General features: G+C 48.4%; 6 non-coding genes across 6 annotated transcripts; all 6 read right to left on the bottom strand.

Moving 5' to 3' along the window:
• Positions 1 to 24: 24 nt before the first annotated feature.
• Positions 25 to 140, bottom strand: LOC142646480 (U5 spliceosomal RNA). Its single transcript, XR_012847415.1, has one exon. It is a non-coding gene; the product is annotated as a U5 spliceosomal RNA (small nuclear RNA).
• Positions 141 to 452: 312 nt separating this feature from the next.
• Positions 453 to 568, bottom strand: LOC142646499 (U5 spliceosomal RNA). The gene has a single exon (XR_012847433.1). It is a non-coding gene; the product is annotated as a U5 spliceosomal RNA (small nuclear RNA).
• Positions 569 to 882: 314 nt separating this feature from the next.
• LOC142646481 (U5 spliceosomal RNA) lies at positions 883 to 998 on the bottom strand. Its single transcript, XR_012847416.1, has one exon. It is a non-coding gene; the product is annotated as a U5 spliceosomal RNA (small nuclear RNA).
• A 312-nt stretch (positions 999 to 1,310) lies between these two features.
• On the bottom strand, positions 1,311 to 1,426 carry LOC142646519 (U5 spliceosomal RNA). Its single transcript, XR_012847452.1, has one exon. It is a non-coding gene; the product is annotated as a U5 spliceosomal RNA (small nuclear RNA).
• A 314-nt stretch (positions 1,427 to 1,740) lies between these two features.
• LOC142646482 (U5 spliceosomal RNA) lies at positions 1,741 to 1,856 on the bottom strand. The gene has a single exon (XR_012847417.1). It is a non-coding gene; the product is annotated as a U5 spliceosomal RNA (small nuclear RNA).
• Positions 1,857 to 2,170: 314 nt separating this feature from the next.
• On the bottom strand, positions 2,171 to 2,286 carry LOC142646527 (U5 spliceosomal RNA). The gene has a single exon (XR_012847460.1). It is a non-coding gene; the product is annotated as a U5 spliceosomal RNA (small nuclear RNA).
• Positions 2,287 to 16,483: the final 14,197 nt, after the last annotated feature.

Here is a 16,483-nt window from a genome sequence, read left to right on the forward strand (position 1 = left end):
TCTTCTTTTCAACCTGAACAAGAAAACCCCAGCAAGCTGGAGCATGCAAAAATTGCTACAAAACTCAGTTTTGCTCCTCTCCACGGAAATCTTTAGTAAAAGGCGAAAGATTTATGCGTTCTGAAGAGAAACCAGAGTACTAAGGGACAAACTCTTCCTCCTTTCCTCACGCCATGGCCGCAGTCCTGTGTTAGCCCAGGGAGACCACCCGTAAGGGGGATAAAAACACAGACAGCACATACAAGAAACAATACATGTTTCCCAGGCTCCTCTCTTCTTTTGGCTGCCACTTGGCAGCTTTCACTTGTTATCCACCCCGGCAACACAGTGCATAAACAAGTTTGCTTCTCAACGGAAGGAGGCCATCCATGTTGTCAATATGCAAATTCAGCCACTTTCAAGCCAACTGGAGCCAGAAATACACTCTTTCTGCTTTTCAACCTGAACAAGAAAACCCCAGCAAGCTGGAGCATGCAAAAATTGCTACAAAACTCAGTTTTGCTCCTCTCCACGGAAATCTTTAGTAAAAGGCGAAAGATTTATGCATTCTGAAGAGAAACCAGAGTACTAAGGGACAAACTCTTCCTCCTTTCCTCACGCCATGGCCGCAGTCCTGTGTTAGCCCAGGGAGACCACCCGTAAGGGGGATAAAAACACAGACAGCACATACAAGAAACAATACATATGTTTCCCAGGCTCCTCTCTTCTTTTGGCTGCCACTTGGCAGCTTTCACTTGTTATCCACCCCGGCAACACAGTGCATAAACAAGTTTGCTTCTCAACGGAAGGAGGCCATCCATGTTGTCAATATGCAAATTCAGCCACTTTCAAGCCAACTGGAGCCAGAAATACACTCTTTCTGCTTTTCAACCTGAACAAGAAAACCCCAGCAAGCTGGAGCATGCAAAAATTGCTACAAAACTCAGTTTTGCTCCTCTCCACGGAAATCTTTAGTAAAAGGCGAAAGATTTATGCGTTCTGAAGAGAAACCAGAGTACTAAGGGACAAACTCTTCCTCCTTTCCTCACGCCATGGCCGCAGTCCTGTGTTAGCCCAGGGAGACCACCCGTAAGGGGGATAAAAACACAGACAACACATACAAGAAACAATACATGTTTCCCAGGCTCCTCTCTTCTTTTGGCTGCCACTTGGCAGCTTTCACTTGTTATCCACCCCGGCAACACAGTGCATAAACAAGTTTGCTTCTCAACGGAAGGAGGCCATCCATGTTGTCAATATGCAAATTCAGCCACTTTCAAGCCAACTGGAGCCAGAAATACACTCTTTCTGCTTTTCAACCTGAACAAGAAAACCCCAGCAAGCTGGAGCATGCAAAAATTGCTACAAAACTCAGTTTTGCTCCTCTCCACGGAAATCTTTAGTAAAAGGCGAAAGATTTATGCGTTCTGAAGAGAAACCAGTGTACTAAGGGACAAACTCTTCCTCCTTTCCTCACGCCATGGCCGCAGTCCTGTGTTAGCCCAGGGAGACCACCCGTAAGGGGGATAAAAACACAGACAGCACATACAAGAAACAATACATATGTTTCCCAGGCTCCTCTCTTCTTTTGGCTGCCACTTGGCAGCTTTCACTTGTTATCCACCCCGGCAACACAGTGCATAAACAAGTTTGCTTCTCAACGGAAGGAGGCCATCCATGTTGTCAATATGCAAATTCAGCCACTTTCAAGCCAACTGGAGCCAGAAATACACTCTTTCTGCTTTTCAACCTGAACAAGAAAACCCCAGCAAGCTGGAGCATGCAAAAATTGCTACAAAACTCAGTTTTGCTCCTCTCCACGGAAATCTTTAGTAAAAGGCGAAAGATTTATGCGTTCTGAAGAGAAACCAGAGTACTAAGGGACAAACTCTTCCTCCTTTCCTCACGCCATGGCCGCAGTCCTGTGTTAGCCCAGGGAGACCACCCGTAAGGGGGATAAAAACACAGACAGCACATACAAGAAACAATACATATGTTTCCCAGGCTCCTCTCTTCTTTTGGCTGCCACTTGGCAGCTTTCACTTGTTATCCACCCCGGCAACACAGTGCATAAACAAGTTTGCTTCTCAACGGAAGGAGGCCATCCATGTTGTCAATATGCAAATTCAGCCACTTTCAAGCCAACTGGAGCCAGAAATACACTCTTTCTGCTTTTCAACCTGAACAAGAAAACCCCAGCAAGCTGGAGAATGCAAAAATTGCTACAAAACTCAGTTTTGCTCCTCTCCACGGAAATCTTTAGTAAAAGGCGAAAGATTTATGCATTCTGAAGAGAAACCAGAATACTAAGGGACAAACTCTTCCTCCTTTCCTCACGCCATGGCCGCAGTCCTGTGTTAGCCCAGGGAGACCACCCGTAAGGGGGATAAAAACACAGACAGCACATGACTCAAATAAGTCGAGTCGCTTCTCCCCTTATGTAAATCTACCCTCTCAAAGCAGACACTGAAACAGAGTTGGATTTTAATGGCCACAGCAGCCGTTTATTATTTAAATAACAATAACTTTAAATACCATAATTTTTTGAATCCCCAAAAAAGGGGATACATCATAACAACAAATAACCCACTGCGACCCTATCAGGGTCATAACATTATAAACCAACCAGAATGACAGGGGCAAGTCCTTGAAGCCACCGATACTTAATTTTGGCCATCTGCCCACAAATACCTTACCCCCAGCCGTAACCCGGCCCAGGAGCACCAAATTACCTTTTTGCAGATGACCACCATATATATATAAATATATATAACCCAGCTTTCAAAAGGGGTAACACCCTAAGAAGCCGACAAATTGGGGGTGCATCCCGTGATGCATTCCCCCCCACCACTTTTTACGACCTACTTCAAGGACTCCCCCCCGCAGCTGCAATGACAAAATTTAACCTCCCCCAAAGACAAATGTCAATAAGCAATTAAACTTTGACGAGAAGAACCACCATCCGCAGCAACCTTTTGCCGCGTTCAACCGATCCACATCAGGGCGGGCGGGCGGGAACATGTTCCTGCTTCTGTGTCCTGGCGAAGAGAGGGAGAGCACAAACAGGAAACAGGTACATCCCCTTCAATCCCCACCCCTTCTCACTCAAGCCCTCCTGCTGTCCCCCCCCTTTTCCTCTCATAGGCCAGCCAACTCTGTGTCCCTCCCATCTATTTTAGTCATGGAGGCCTTCCCTTATTCCTTTTTTCTTCTTTCAGTACGGCCTCTTCTTGACTCAAATAAGTCGAGTCGCTTCTCCCCTTATGTAAATCTACCCTCTCAAAGCAGACACTGAAACAGAGTTGGATTTTAATGGCCACAGCAGCCGTTTATTATTTAAATAACAATAACTTTAAATACCATAATTTTTTGAATCCCCAAAAAAGGGGATACATCATAACAACAAATAACCCACTGCGACCCTATCAGGGTCATAACATTATAAACCAACCAGAATGACAGGGGCAAGTCCTTGAAGCCACCGATACTTAATTTTGGCCATCTGCCCACAAATACCTTACCCCCAGCCGTAACCCGGCCCAGGAGCACCAAATTACCTTTTTGCAGATGACCACCATATATATATAAATATATATAACCCTGCTTTCAAAAGGGGTAACACCCTAAGAAGCCGACAAATTGGGGGTGCATCCCGTGATGCATTCCCCCCCACCACTTTTTACGACCTACTTCAAGGACTCCCCCCGCCAAAGCGAAACAGGCCTTGACCACCTCACGCCTGCGAGCTCCTCCACACTCCCACCGCTCGCTCAATTCCATCGGTCAAAGCCAGACTCCACATATCCATCCCCACCTCATTGAGGTGCACACCGTCCTCTCTCCAGTACCTGCCTGTCCCAGCCTCCAGATCCCAGTGGCGCACCGCAACCCCACCATTACGCGTCACGAAGCTCGATATGGCCCTATTAGCCTTAATGCGAGCCTTGTTAATTTTTCCCACAGAACGGGCCATCCGCCAGTTCTTCCTAGGGACCATCTCAGACCACACCGTCACCAATTTAGGATAAGTTGCCCATAAGCAGAGCAAATCATGCTTGACGTCCCGTACCAACTCCCGGAAAGGGCGTATACCCAAATCGTTGCCTCCCACATGCAACACCAGTACCTCCGGCGCCCTGTCAAGCAGTACAAAATTGTGAAACTCGGGCAATACCCTGTTCCATGTCATTCCCCGTATACCCATCCACCTCACAACCGCCGCATCCCGCGGAATCCTGAGCTGTCGACCGTCCGGCCGTACATCCGCGCGAAGGGCACCCCAGTACACAAAAGAATGTCCCATAATCCACACCATGCATGAGTCACGGCCTGCAAAACAAATGAAGAACATACACGCACCGCCTCTTGCTGCCGCGTACCATCAATACTCAGGCGGAAACGCACGCACCCGGAACATGCTATACATCAATATATCACAACATGTTCAAGCGCACATAAGAACGGAAACGCGCCGACTCCCAACGCCCTATCCGCTGCACGCCTGCATCATCTAAACCCCATCTCACCGCCTCCGTCGCTGCCCCTATACGGAAAGAATGAGACGAGTATTGCTCTGCCTGCACCCCGCTAGCCACCAGACACTTTCTGAAAACCGAAATAAACTGATACCGCGACAGAAACGAGCCATCCTCGTGCCGCAGCAACGGCCCGTCTGAGAGATCTAAACCCGCCAAGTACTCCTTGACACACAACACTGGACAAACCGGATTCTTTGGGACCGCCAGCAAAACCACTCGACGTCCTGCCCCTCCTTGGTCCGTTTTGGACCTTCGCAACACTATCTCCACCCTGTCTTCATACAAATCGACATTATCCTGCAACAAGCCCCCCGCTTTTACCGAACTGGGGGAAACCAATTCCCCTACCCGAAAAGCTCCAAAAAAGGCTAACGCAAAAGCCAACCGGAAAAGCTTGCTCTCATACTCTGAACGACACACCTGCCGCACCACCACCTCCAGGGAACACAACAATTGAAATGACACGGGACGCCTCTTATCCCTCACCACTACACCCCGTCTCAGCCCCTTCAATGCCTGGCCCACCAAGAACCGCTTCGTGATATCTGCCAACCCCCGTAACTTACAACCGAAAGCAATGGCCGCCACAAAGCGATTAACCTTAGCGACCGTGCAACCCCGGGCGAACGCATCCCCCAACCAAAACAGCAAGGCCACCATCCTATCATCATCCGAGCACACATCACCCAAAGATCTCACCCACTCCTCCCATTGCCTCCATCCAGCCGCATACGACGACCACGTCGCACTGGCCAATGAACGTTTAATCAATGCACCTGCCGCCTGGATACCAGCTCCCACAGATGACTGGGACAGTCCACCCCTGTTAACTCCGCGTCCGGGACCAGCTGCCGGAAACGATCCCACTGCGAGCGAGAAAGCGCGTCAGCAATACAATTCTCTACCCCGGGAACATGCACCGCCACCACCCATGCATTTAAACTCAAACAGGAAAGCACCAACTGACGCAACAAGCGAACCACTGGAGGGGACGACGCCGAAGTATTATTTATAGCCATCACCACCCCCAAATTGTCGCAATGAAAACGCACTTTTTTGTCCCGGAACCTGTCTCCCCAAATGGTGACCGCCACCACGATGGGAAACAGTTCGAGTAGGGCCAAGTTACGCGTCAGTCCCGCCTCCACCCATGCAACCGGCCATTTTCCCGCGCACCATTGACCTTTAAAGAACGCCCCGAACCCCACCGCCCCAGACGCGTCAGTGAACAATTCCAAATCGAAGCTATCTAACGCCCGGGACATCCAAAGAGAGCGCCCATTATACTGTGCCAGAAAATGGAGCCAGACCTGTAAATCTTCCCTGTGCTCTGCAGCCAGACGAATGAAATGATGGGGTTCCCGAACCCCCGCCGTCGCCGCTGCCAACCGCCGACAAAAAACCCTGCCCATCGGCATGATGCGGCAAGCAAAATTCAACTTCCCCAATAAGGACTGCACTTCACGTAGCGTAATTTTCCTAATCCGACACGCTCGCTCCACTACCAACCGCAAATCCCCCAACTTATCCTCCGGCAATCTGCACTCCATTGCTACGGAGTCGATAGTAATTCCCAAAAAACAAATGGTCGTCACCGGACCCTCAGTTTTTTCCACAGCCAAGGGTACACCGAACTCCCTTGACACCCAATTGACCGTCTCCAACAAATTTGCGCAAAGCCCCGAACACGACGGGCCAACGCACAAGAAATCGTCGAGATAGTGAATAACTGATTCCACCCCCGCGACCTCCCTGACTACCCATTCCAAAAAAGAACTAAACACCTCAAAGTACGCGCACGACAACGAACAACCCATGGGAAGGCATCGATCAATGTAATAATCCCCTTCCCAATAACATCCCAACAACCTCTGGCTGTCCGGATGAACCGGCAACAAACGAAACGCCGCTTGAATATCAGTTTTAGCCATCAGAGCCCCTCTTCCGTAACCACGTACCAATGCTACCGCCGCATCAAACGACGTGTAGACCACAGAACAGAGATCCTGGTCAATGCCATCGTTAACCGACGCCCCCTTCGGGAAGGACAAATGCTGAATAAGCCGGAATTTGTTACCTTCTCGTTTTGGAACCACCCCTAACGGTGACACCACCAAACCTGGAACTGGGATCGTGCTAAAAGGGCCCGCCATTCTGCCCAGATCAATCTCCTTCCGGATTTTTTTCCGAGACTACCCCCGCATGCTGATATGCCGACTTAAGGTTGCGCTGCGTGAAAGGGACCTCATGCAAAGGGGGCGGAATAACGAAACCGTAACCAAAACCTAAACTAATCAACCGCGCCCCCTCCTTATTGGGGTACCTACTTAGAAAGGGGGCCATCTTTATGAGTTTCACCGGAGTCTCCCCCATAACCAGACGCACCGCTGGCTCCCCCTTGTCGTTTACCCTTCTTAAAACATTTAGACGCTCCATGTGACTGCCCGCTGCAATGTGAACACGCATGCTTGAATTTACACGTCGCTCCAAATTTGCACTGCCCCTCATTGAACTGCCAACACGTCCCAAATTTTGAACCTGAGGCCTGACTACCCCCGCCGGAAGTTCCTGCTGCATTCCCGCTCCCGGGAAAGGACTGCCCCTGCTTATAAAGTGCCGTCACTTTCAACCATAAGGCTATGTCCTTATGGTCCCACCGTATATTCGGCCGCACCGCTTTCCTCTGCCGAAACTGCTCATCGTAACGAAGCCAGGCCTGGCCCCCATAAACCCGATGCGCCTCCCCCACCGCATCCAAATAACAAAACAAGCCGGAACAATTATCTGGCGCCTTTTCCCCAATAACACTCGCCAAAATTGCAAAAGCCTGCATCCAATTGACGAACGTTTTTGGAATCAACCTGTACCGTCTCTTTTCTTCCTCATCCTTTTTTGTTTCATCCCGCTTCACCTTATCTAAATTAAACTTCTCCAGCGGAAGCAAGGAAAAAATCTCCACATACTCGTCTTTCCAAATCCTTTCCTTTACCTCCTGCTTTAAATGCGCCCCTAACGGGCCCTCATAACAAACATAAACCTCCCCGCGCGCACGATCATCAAGACGCACCCTATCAACCTCCTTTGGCGAGTCTGTTTGAACCGCCGCCGCCACTGCCACCGCTGCCCCGGCATTCAACCCCCCACCGTTTTGACGAACCGGAGCGCTTCCAACACTGCCCCCCCACACCGCGGCCGGCGCCACACCTGACGGTTCTTGGGAAGGGGAACCACCTAGCCGCCCCACTAACACTTTTAAACATCCCACTAACTCCGCCAAACTATCCCCCGCACCCGCCTGTAGCGACGAGACCCCCGACTCCGCCGCGACGCCCACCGCCGCGACACCCTCTACACCGATACCCGACATCAATAAAGCTGGAAATGGTAACGTAGGTGTCAACTCACCAGGCTGCCCAGGGGCTGTGAACCCGTCAGCCGGACCCCCATGTCCACGTGGAGAGGCCCGCCGCTCACCGTCCTCCAATGCTCCGGACTCCCTCTGGCGCTGTCCGCATTGGCAATGTGTGCACGGGGAATTCCGATTTTCGTCTGAGAAAAGGGGGGGTGACATCGCATCATCCAATTGGCCGAGCTCCAGTTCATGCCTCATCCGTCCCGCTGAACCAGCTCCAAGCTGTTCCGTCCCTGGCACTCCAACCACCGACCTCATCCTGCGACCTCTGGTCGTTTCCACCTCGACGACACCATGAGCCGACCCTCTGGCTGGCACATCACCATGCAGGGTCGCCGTTGCCCTTCCGCCACGTGCTGAAGAAGGAGAGGATGTGACCGGAAGTGAAGGCCGCGTCCTCCTCGCCGCTGCCGCCGGGCGCTGACGCGTTTTGGGATTCCTCCCGGAACCAGACGAAAGAGCAGCGGCAGGCCGCCCTGGGGTCTGGCCTGCAGGGTCCACTGATGGGCTCCTCTTGCGCCGCCGCGCCCGCGGGATGTCTTCAGGACTCAGCCTTGCGGGCGGGCGCGAGCGCCTCGTGCTGCGCGTCACGCCGGGAGTGCCAGCCCTGGCCTGAGTCATGGGGGAAACGGGCTCTCCTCTTCTCCTGCCCGACCCCCTGGTACGCCGGTCCTGTACCTCGGCCTGCTCCAGCAGCCCCGCGACCACCGGCATGACAGAGCGCTCCCCGCTTGCTCCAGCCGACTCTGCTCGCTCCTGGACCGGAGCGCCCGATTGTCCCTGCAGCAGCGTCGCTACTCGTGCTCCGAGCCATCCAGGACCCTGAGAGGCTGCCGCGGCCCGCAACAGCTCCATAGCCTCCTCATCAGACGCAGCAGGGGTAACAAACATGTTCCTGCTTCTGTGTCCTGGCGAAGAGAGGGAGAGCACAAACAGGAAACAGGTACATCCCCTTCAATCCCCACCCCTTCTCACTCAAGCCCTCCTGCTGTCCCCCCCCTTTTCCTCTCATAGGCCAGCCAACTCTGTGTCCCTCCCATCTATTTTAGTCATGGAGGCCTTCCCTTATTCCTTTTTTCTTCTTTCAGTACGGCCTCTTCTTACAAGAAACAATACATATGTTTCCCAGGCTCCTCTCTTCTTTTGGCTGCCACTTGGCAGCTTTCACTTGTTATCCACCCCGGCAACACAGTCCATAAACAAGTTTGCTTCTCAACGGAAGGAGGCCATCCATGTTGTCAATATGCAAATTCAGCCACTTTCAAGCCAACTGGAGCCAGAAATACACTCTTTCTGCTTTTCAACCTGAACAAGAAAACCCCAGCAAGCTGGAGCATGCAAAAAGGCTTGCTTGCTTGCTTGCCTGCCTGCCTGCCTGCCTGCCTGCCTGCCTGCCTCCGCCTACAATACTCCACCAGGACGTACATAATCACTGTACGGCTACTTTCACATCATACACAATGTCAATCGATCCTACATCCCATGCTCTCCACATTCACACCCAGGATTTCTTTTGCACTGCAGGATGCGGGATGGAGCGTTTCCTCATCGATGAGTTGACTTCGAAAGCCACTCTATAGAGCACGTGTGAGTGAGCGCGCTCTGGACGATCGGCTTGGACTTCATTCCGGAGTGTATCACTAGGCCCAGTGGCACCACAGCCTTTTTTTTTTTCCTTTTCCAAGGTGCCTGTACATTTTCCCCTATTGAGATAACGCCCAAGCACTCAATATATGTGTAATGGCAGGGGGTAGGGAGACGGACAAGTGAGCCCTAATCTACCCACCACTCTGTCCCTGCCTACTTGCAACGACCCGCCCTAGGCGACGGGGTACAACTGGGCAGCGGTCCCTGCGCTCAGTAAGTGCACGACAAACACGACAAACATACAAAGGAACACAAGCAAGAAAAAGGGGCCGTTGCCCACGGCAACACCGTGAGCAACCAGAGTGGTGAACGAGCCGAGTCAAGCCAGGAGTGTGCGAGGTACAAAACGAAAAGCAGAAGAGTAGTCAGTAAGCCAGGGTCTGTATGGAGCAGGATCAAAAATAGCAGGAGCTGTAGCTGGGCCAGGAAACCACAAGGAAAGAATCACAAGCACCGAGGGACAGGAAGTGCAGGCTTAAATAGACCGAGGGCGGGAGCTAGCTGAGTCTGGCCAGGTTACGATAGGTTCTCCCACTCCTAAGCCTGCCTGCCTGAATGGTGGAAGCAGGAGTCAGTCTCAGGGATGTATTCTCAGGTGCTGACTGATTAGTTCTGGGAGTTAACCCCGAAGCTGTGCCTGGCAGATCCTTTACAATATGGTATAAACCACTTTTAGGCCGGATTCACACGAGCGTGTGCGTTTTGCGCTCGCAAAAGGTGCTTAACAGCTCCATGTGTCAGCCGCGTATGATGCGTGGCTGCATGATTTTCGCGCAGCCGGCATCATTATGACACTCTTGGTATGTTTGTAAACAGAAAAGCACGTGGTGCTTTTCTGTTTTCATTCATACTTTTTACTGCTGTTGCGCGAATCACACGCGTCACACGGAAGTGCTTCTGTGTGGTGCGCATGATTTTCACGCACCCATTGACTTCAACAACGCACAAATATAGGACATGTCGTGAGTTTTACGTAGCGGACACACGCTGCGTGAAAATCACGGACAGTCTGCACGGCCCCATAGACTAACCTAGGTCCGTGCGAGGCGCGTGAAAATCACGCGCGTTGCACGGACCTATTATACGTTCGTTTGAATAAGCCCTTAGGGTGTGTTCACATCAGCGTTCGCTTTCAGTTGATGGGCACCGTCTGAGCTTTCCGTCAAATGAACCCATCACCGTAAAGGCAAACGGAAACCATAGCTTCCGTTTGCATTACCATTGATTTCACCGGTAATGCTACCGTTGCTAATGGTTTCCGTTTGTTTCCGTTCCGTAAGGGTTTCTTTCTTTTGACGGAATCAATAGCAGTTGACTGTGCTATTGATTCCGTCAAAACAACGGAACTTGTTCACAACGGTGACAAACGGAAACCATTAGCAAAGTTTCCGTCACCATTGTGATCAATGGTGATGCAAACGAAAGCTTAGGTCTCAGTTTGACTTTCCATTGAGGGGTTAACCCGACGGAAATCTCAGACGGAACCCCTCAACCGAAGGGCAACGCTGATGTGAACAGGCCTGATGTGAGGCAGGATGGAGCGTTTTCTTATCAATAAGTGGGTGCAGTTACACATCGCAGATTTTGTTGCGATTGACAATCGGTTTCATTCATTTATATGGAATTTGCAGCCTGCTGCAGAAACAACCCTATTTAGATGAACCCTTTCAGGACCAGACTCATTTTTGTTTTTATGCTTTTGTTTTTTCCTTTTCGCCTTCAAAACGTCATAACGTTTTTATTTTTTCGTTGACACAGTCATATGAGGGCTTTGTTTTTACAGGACAAATTGTACTTTCTATTAGCACTATTTAATATGTGTGATGTACTGGGAGGCTGGAAAAAAAATTCATAATTGGAAAAAAACAGCAATTCTGCCATTTTCTTGTGGGTTTCGTTTTTACGATGTTCACTGTACGGTGAAAATTAAACCTTTATTCTGCGTGTCAGTATGATCACGGATATAGAAAATTTATGTAGTTTTTGATATGTTTTACTACCTTTAAAAAAATGTTAACGTTTGAAAGAAATTATGTTTTGTTTTTTGGCATTGCCGTATTGTGACCCCTGTAACTTTTTTATATTTTTGTGTATAGAGCTGTGTTAGGCGTCCTTTTGTATTTGGAAAGATGTAGTTTTTATTACAACCATTTAAGGGAATGTCTGGCATTTTGATCTTTTTTGTCAATTATTTTGGGGGGGGTTGAAGTGACCAAAAAACGGTGATTCGGCCATTTTGATGTTCTTTACCGGTACGGCGTTCACCGTATTGGATAAATAATTTTATATTTTTGTAGTTTGGGTATTTTCAGACGGGGGGATGTCTAATGTGTTTGATAATTTGTAATTATTTATTTTTATATGTGATCTAGGGAAAGGCGTGTGATTTGAATTTTTATATTTTGTAAAATATTTTAGCTCGCTTATGCCATAGACTGCAATATCATGGTATTGCAGCCTATGGTAAAATCAGTGTATTTCTATTGAGACCTACCTGTAGCAATCTTCCTATAGCAGGCTTGGGAGCGTTCAGAAGACTCCCAGCTGCTATAGGAATACACCAGCTACAAACAGACAGTGAAAGTGAAAACCCCTCAGATGCCGGTGGTCACCTCTGGCACTGGCATCTGAGGGGTTAAATGCTTGCGATCAGAGATGTCTCTGATCGCAAGCATTGCCACTGGGTCCCTGCTCGGCTTCTGAGCGGGCACCATTTTTAAAAACCCTTTCTCAAAGTAAATAGCCATATTAGCGACGGGAAAGGGTTAATGGAACTGATTTTCGGTCACAAAAGTTTATACAACATAATATGCCCCATGTGACTGCACACTCATTTGCTTTTTTCCCATCAAACTGTTGGCATGGCGCAGTAAAGGGGGTTTTACACTTGAAGATTATCAGGCAGACGAGCGTTCATAGAACGCTCATTGCCGATAATTTCCGTGTGTAAACAAGGGAAAGGATCAGCAGATGAATGAGCAAACGCTCAGTCATCTGCTGGTCAGCTGGTCGTATCGTTTTAAAAAAGTTTAATATTTTCGTTGTCGGCAGCACATCTCCCTGTGTAAACAGGGAGATGTGCTGCCGACACGATCACAAGATAATAATGTATGGGGACAAGCGATCGGAGTAACGACCGCTCGTCCCCATCCATAGTTCCGTGTGACAGGAGCAAACGAGCGCTGATCAACGATGTCTCGTATGTGGACGCTTATCGGCCGGTGTAAAAGGCCCTTAAGACTTTTAAAGAGAACCTTTCCCCTGCCCATACATGTGCAGCTGAGTGCAGCATGTAATAGGCAGTGCGTCACAAACACTGTCTCACTTGAAATTATTTTCCTCCGTTATTTAGATATCGGTGCCGTTATATTTGGCATATGTAAATAAGCCGCTGAACTGTCAATGCGGCGTTTCTATATAACTAAATGGCATGGGGGCGTGATCTCTTCGCTCTGGCACTGACCAATCAGCTACGGACAGTGTCAGCGCTGCATGTGCTGTGTTCCCTCCCGCGAGAACACACACAGACTGGTGGTTCTGCAGAGAGCGCTCTCTCAGTCTGTGTGTGTTCTTGCGGGAGGGAACACAGCATAAGCCGCCCTGACACCGTCCGTAGCTGATTGGACAGTGTCAGAGCGAAGACACCACTCCCCCTTGTCATTTAGTTAGATAGAAACGCCCCATTGACAGTACAGGGGTTTATTTACATATCGGGCGCCAAATATATAACGGCACCCTTATGTAAATAACGGAGGAAGACAGGAAAATAATTTCAAGTGTGTCAGTGTTTGTGAAGCCGTGCCCATTACATGTTGCACTCAACTGCACATATATGGGCAGAGGAAAGGTTCTCTTTAAACGCTATTCCAGCAATACCCTAAGGCCTCGTGCACACTTCCGACACATTTTTCACAGCCGTTTTTGACGGATCCGTGTGCCCGTTTTAGCGGCCGTCTGCACTCCCGTATGCACTCCGTGTTTCAGTTTCCGTGCGTTGAGCATCATACTATCCAGGGTGCTCAAAGAGTTAATGGGCTGCACTGATCAGCAGTAACTCTTTCGCTGGGAAAATAAAATTTTAATGTAATAAAAAATACATTTCATACTTACTTTCCTCCTGCCCGGCCTCCAGCGATGACGTTTCATCCATGTCGCCGCTGCAGCCAACCACAGGCTGTAGTGGCGGTCACGCACGTCAGGATGACGTCAGAAGGCCGGCCTCCAGGGATGACGCTGCATCCCACGTGACCGCCTCTGCAGCCAATCACAGGCTGCAGCGGCCTCTGCAGCCAACACTGGCTGCCGCATCATACAGGAAGGTCGGACTGGAGGAAGAAGAGGGACTCGTCACCAAGACAACGACCGGGTACGTATGAACTGATTTTTATTTTATTTTTAATCAACAGCCTCTTTTCTCTATTAGTGATTGATAGAGACAAGTGGCTGCGATTAGTGTAATATTTCTATTATGTTTTTCTGCCCACCCGCCCGTTGCTAGGCAACGGCTCTGTCACACACGGACGGCACACGGATGCCTTCCGTGTGCCTCCAGTTTTCTTGACGGCCCCACTGACTTGCATGGGCCTCACGGTCACAGAATCTCGGACCAAAGTAGGACATGCTCTACTTTGGATCGGAACAGAGCAACGGGACCGTCAAAAAAACTGAAGTGTGCATGGCCCCATTGAAATGAATGGGTCAGTGTGCTAGCCGTCAGAAAAACGGCTAGCACCCTGAAGGAAAAAACTGAAGTGGGCATGGGGCCTTATGGAAAACCTCAGATGGCCCTTTTTTATAGCATTTTATAGCTCTTAATGACGCAGCCCATTTTCATTTTTTCATTTTCGTTTTTTCCTCCAAGCCTTCCAAAAGCCATAACTTTTAGGCTGGGTTCACACGACCTATTTTCAGGCGTAAACGAGGCGTATTGTGCCTCGATTTACGCCTGAAAATACGGCTCCAATACGTCGGCAAACATCTGCCCATTCATTTGAATGGGTTTGCCGACGTACTCTGCCGACGACCTGTCATTTTACGCGTCGCTGTCAAAAGCCGGCGCGTAAAATGACTGCCTCGTCAAAGAAGTGCAGGATACTTCTTTGGACGTAATTTGAGCCGTTTTTCATTGAATCCAATGAAGAACAGCTCCAAATTACGGCCGTCAAAGACGCCTCGCAAAATGCGAGTACATGCAATTACGTCTGAAATTGCAGAGCTGTTTTCTCCTGAAAACAGCTCCGTAATTTCAGACGTAATGGTCGTTATTGTGTGCACATACCCTTACATTTTTTAGTCGATATATCTGTATGACGGGTTTTTTTTGCAGGACAAGTTGTCGTTTTTCATTCCACCGTTTAATGTACCGCATAATCTACTGGGAAACTGGAAAAACAATATTTGTTGGGTGAAATGGGCAAAAAACTGATTGCACCATTGTTTTTTGGTTTCATTTTTACAGCGTTCATCCTGTGTTAAAAATGACATGTTCACATTTTACAGGTTGATACAATTAAAGCGATACCAAATTTAGTTGTTTTTTTTTATGTTATACCACTTCTATAAAGAAAAAAATATTTGTTAAAATAAAAAAATTTTTTGTGCGGCCACTTTCTGAGGGCCATAGCGTTTTATTTTTCTGTTGATTTAGCGGTGTGATGGCTCATTTTTTTGCGGGGCGAGCTGCAGTTTTTATTGGTACAATTAGGGCTGGCCGATTTTTGCAAAAAAATAAAATCTAGATTTTTTTCAACACACGGGGTGATTTTCGATTTGAAACTCGATTTTTAATTTTTTTTTATATATTTGTTTAACCGCTTCCCGACCGCCCACTGTATATCCACGTCGGCATTTGCTGGGCTCTGTGCAGCGCCGACGTGAATTCACTGTGGGTGTTAAAAGCACGATCCGGGTGTCTCAGAGTAGCGCTGACACCCGGATCGCGCTGTTAACCCCTGCCTCTGTTCCCGGAGACATGACCGGGACCTAATTGGTTGAGGTCCCGGTCATGTGATCGCAGGGAAAGCTTGTTGTAGCAACGAACTGGAAAGTTTGTTACTACAACAAACTGGAAAGTTTGTTGCTACAACAAACTTTACCGGGGACCGATTGCGGGTGCTGCAGTCGGGTATAAGGCAGAACCGGAGGCCATATAATAGCCCCCGGGTCTGCCATGCACAGCAGCCTATGAGAACCAGCCGGAGGCCGGTCCTCACAAGCTTCCTGTCAGTGTGACTCTCAGCGTCACACTGACAGTTTATAATACGTTACACTACCTAGGTAGTGTAATGTATTATAGCAGCGATCAGTGCTGCCAGTCTTCAAGTAAAACAAGTAAAAAGTAAAAAATAAAGTAATAAAAATGTTTTATAAAAGTGTAAAAACAAGTTATAAAAGTTACAAAAACAAAAAATGCCTTTTTCCTATAATAAGTCTTTTATTATAGGAAAAAAATGAAAATGTTAAAAAAAAGTACAAATATTTGGTATCACCGCGTTCGTAACGACCCAAACTATAAAACTATAATATTATTTTTCCCGCACGGTGAACAGCGCAAAAAAAAGAATTAAAAAACAATGTCAGAATCACTATTTTTTTGGTCATCAACCCTCCAAAAATATAGAAAAAAAAGTGATCAAAAAGTCGCATGTACCCTAAAATAGTACCAATAAAATCGACAACCGTCCCGCAAAAAACAAGCCCTTACACAGCTTTTTGGACTGAAAAATAAAAAAGTTATGGCTCTCAGAATATGGTGACACAAAAAATAAATAATTTTATTGAAAAGTGATTTTATTGTGCAAATGCCACAAAACATAAAAAAACTATATACATCTGGTATCGCCGTAATCGTATCGACCCGCAGAATAAAGTAAAATGTCATTTACGGTGAAAAGTGTAAAAAAAAAAA

The sequence above is a fragment of the Rhinoderma darwinii genome, chromosome 4 (genome assembly GCF_050947455.1).
Source record: "Rhinoderma darwinii isolate aRhiDar2 chromosome 4, aRhiDar2.hap1, whole genome shotgun sequence".
NCBI classification, from domain to species: Eukaryota; Metazoa; Chordata; class Amphibia; order Anura; family Rhinodermatidae; genus Rhinoderma; species Rhinoderma darwinii.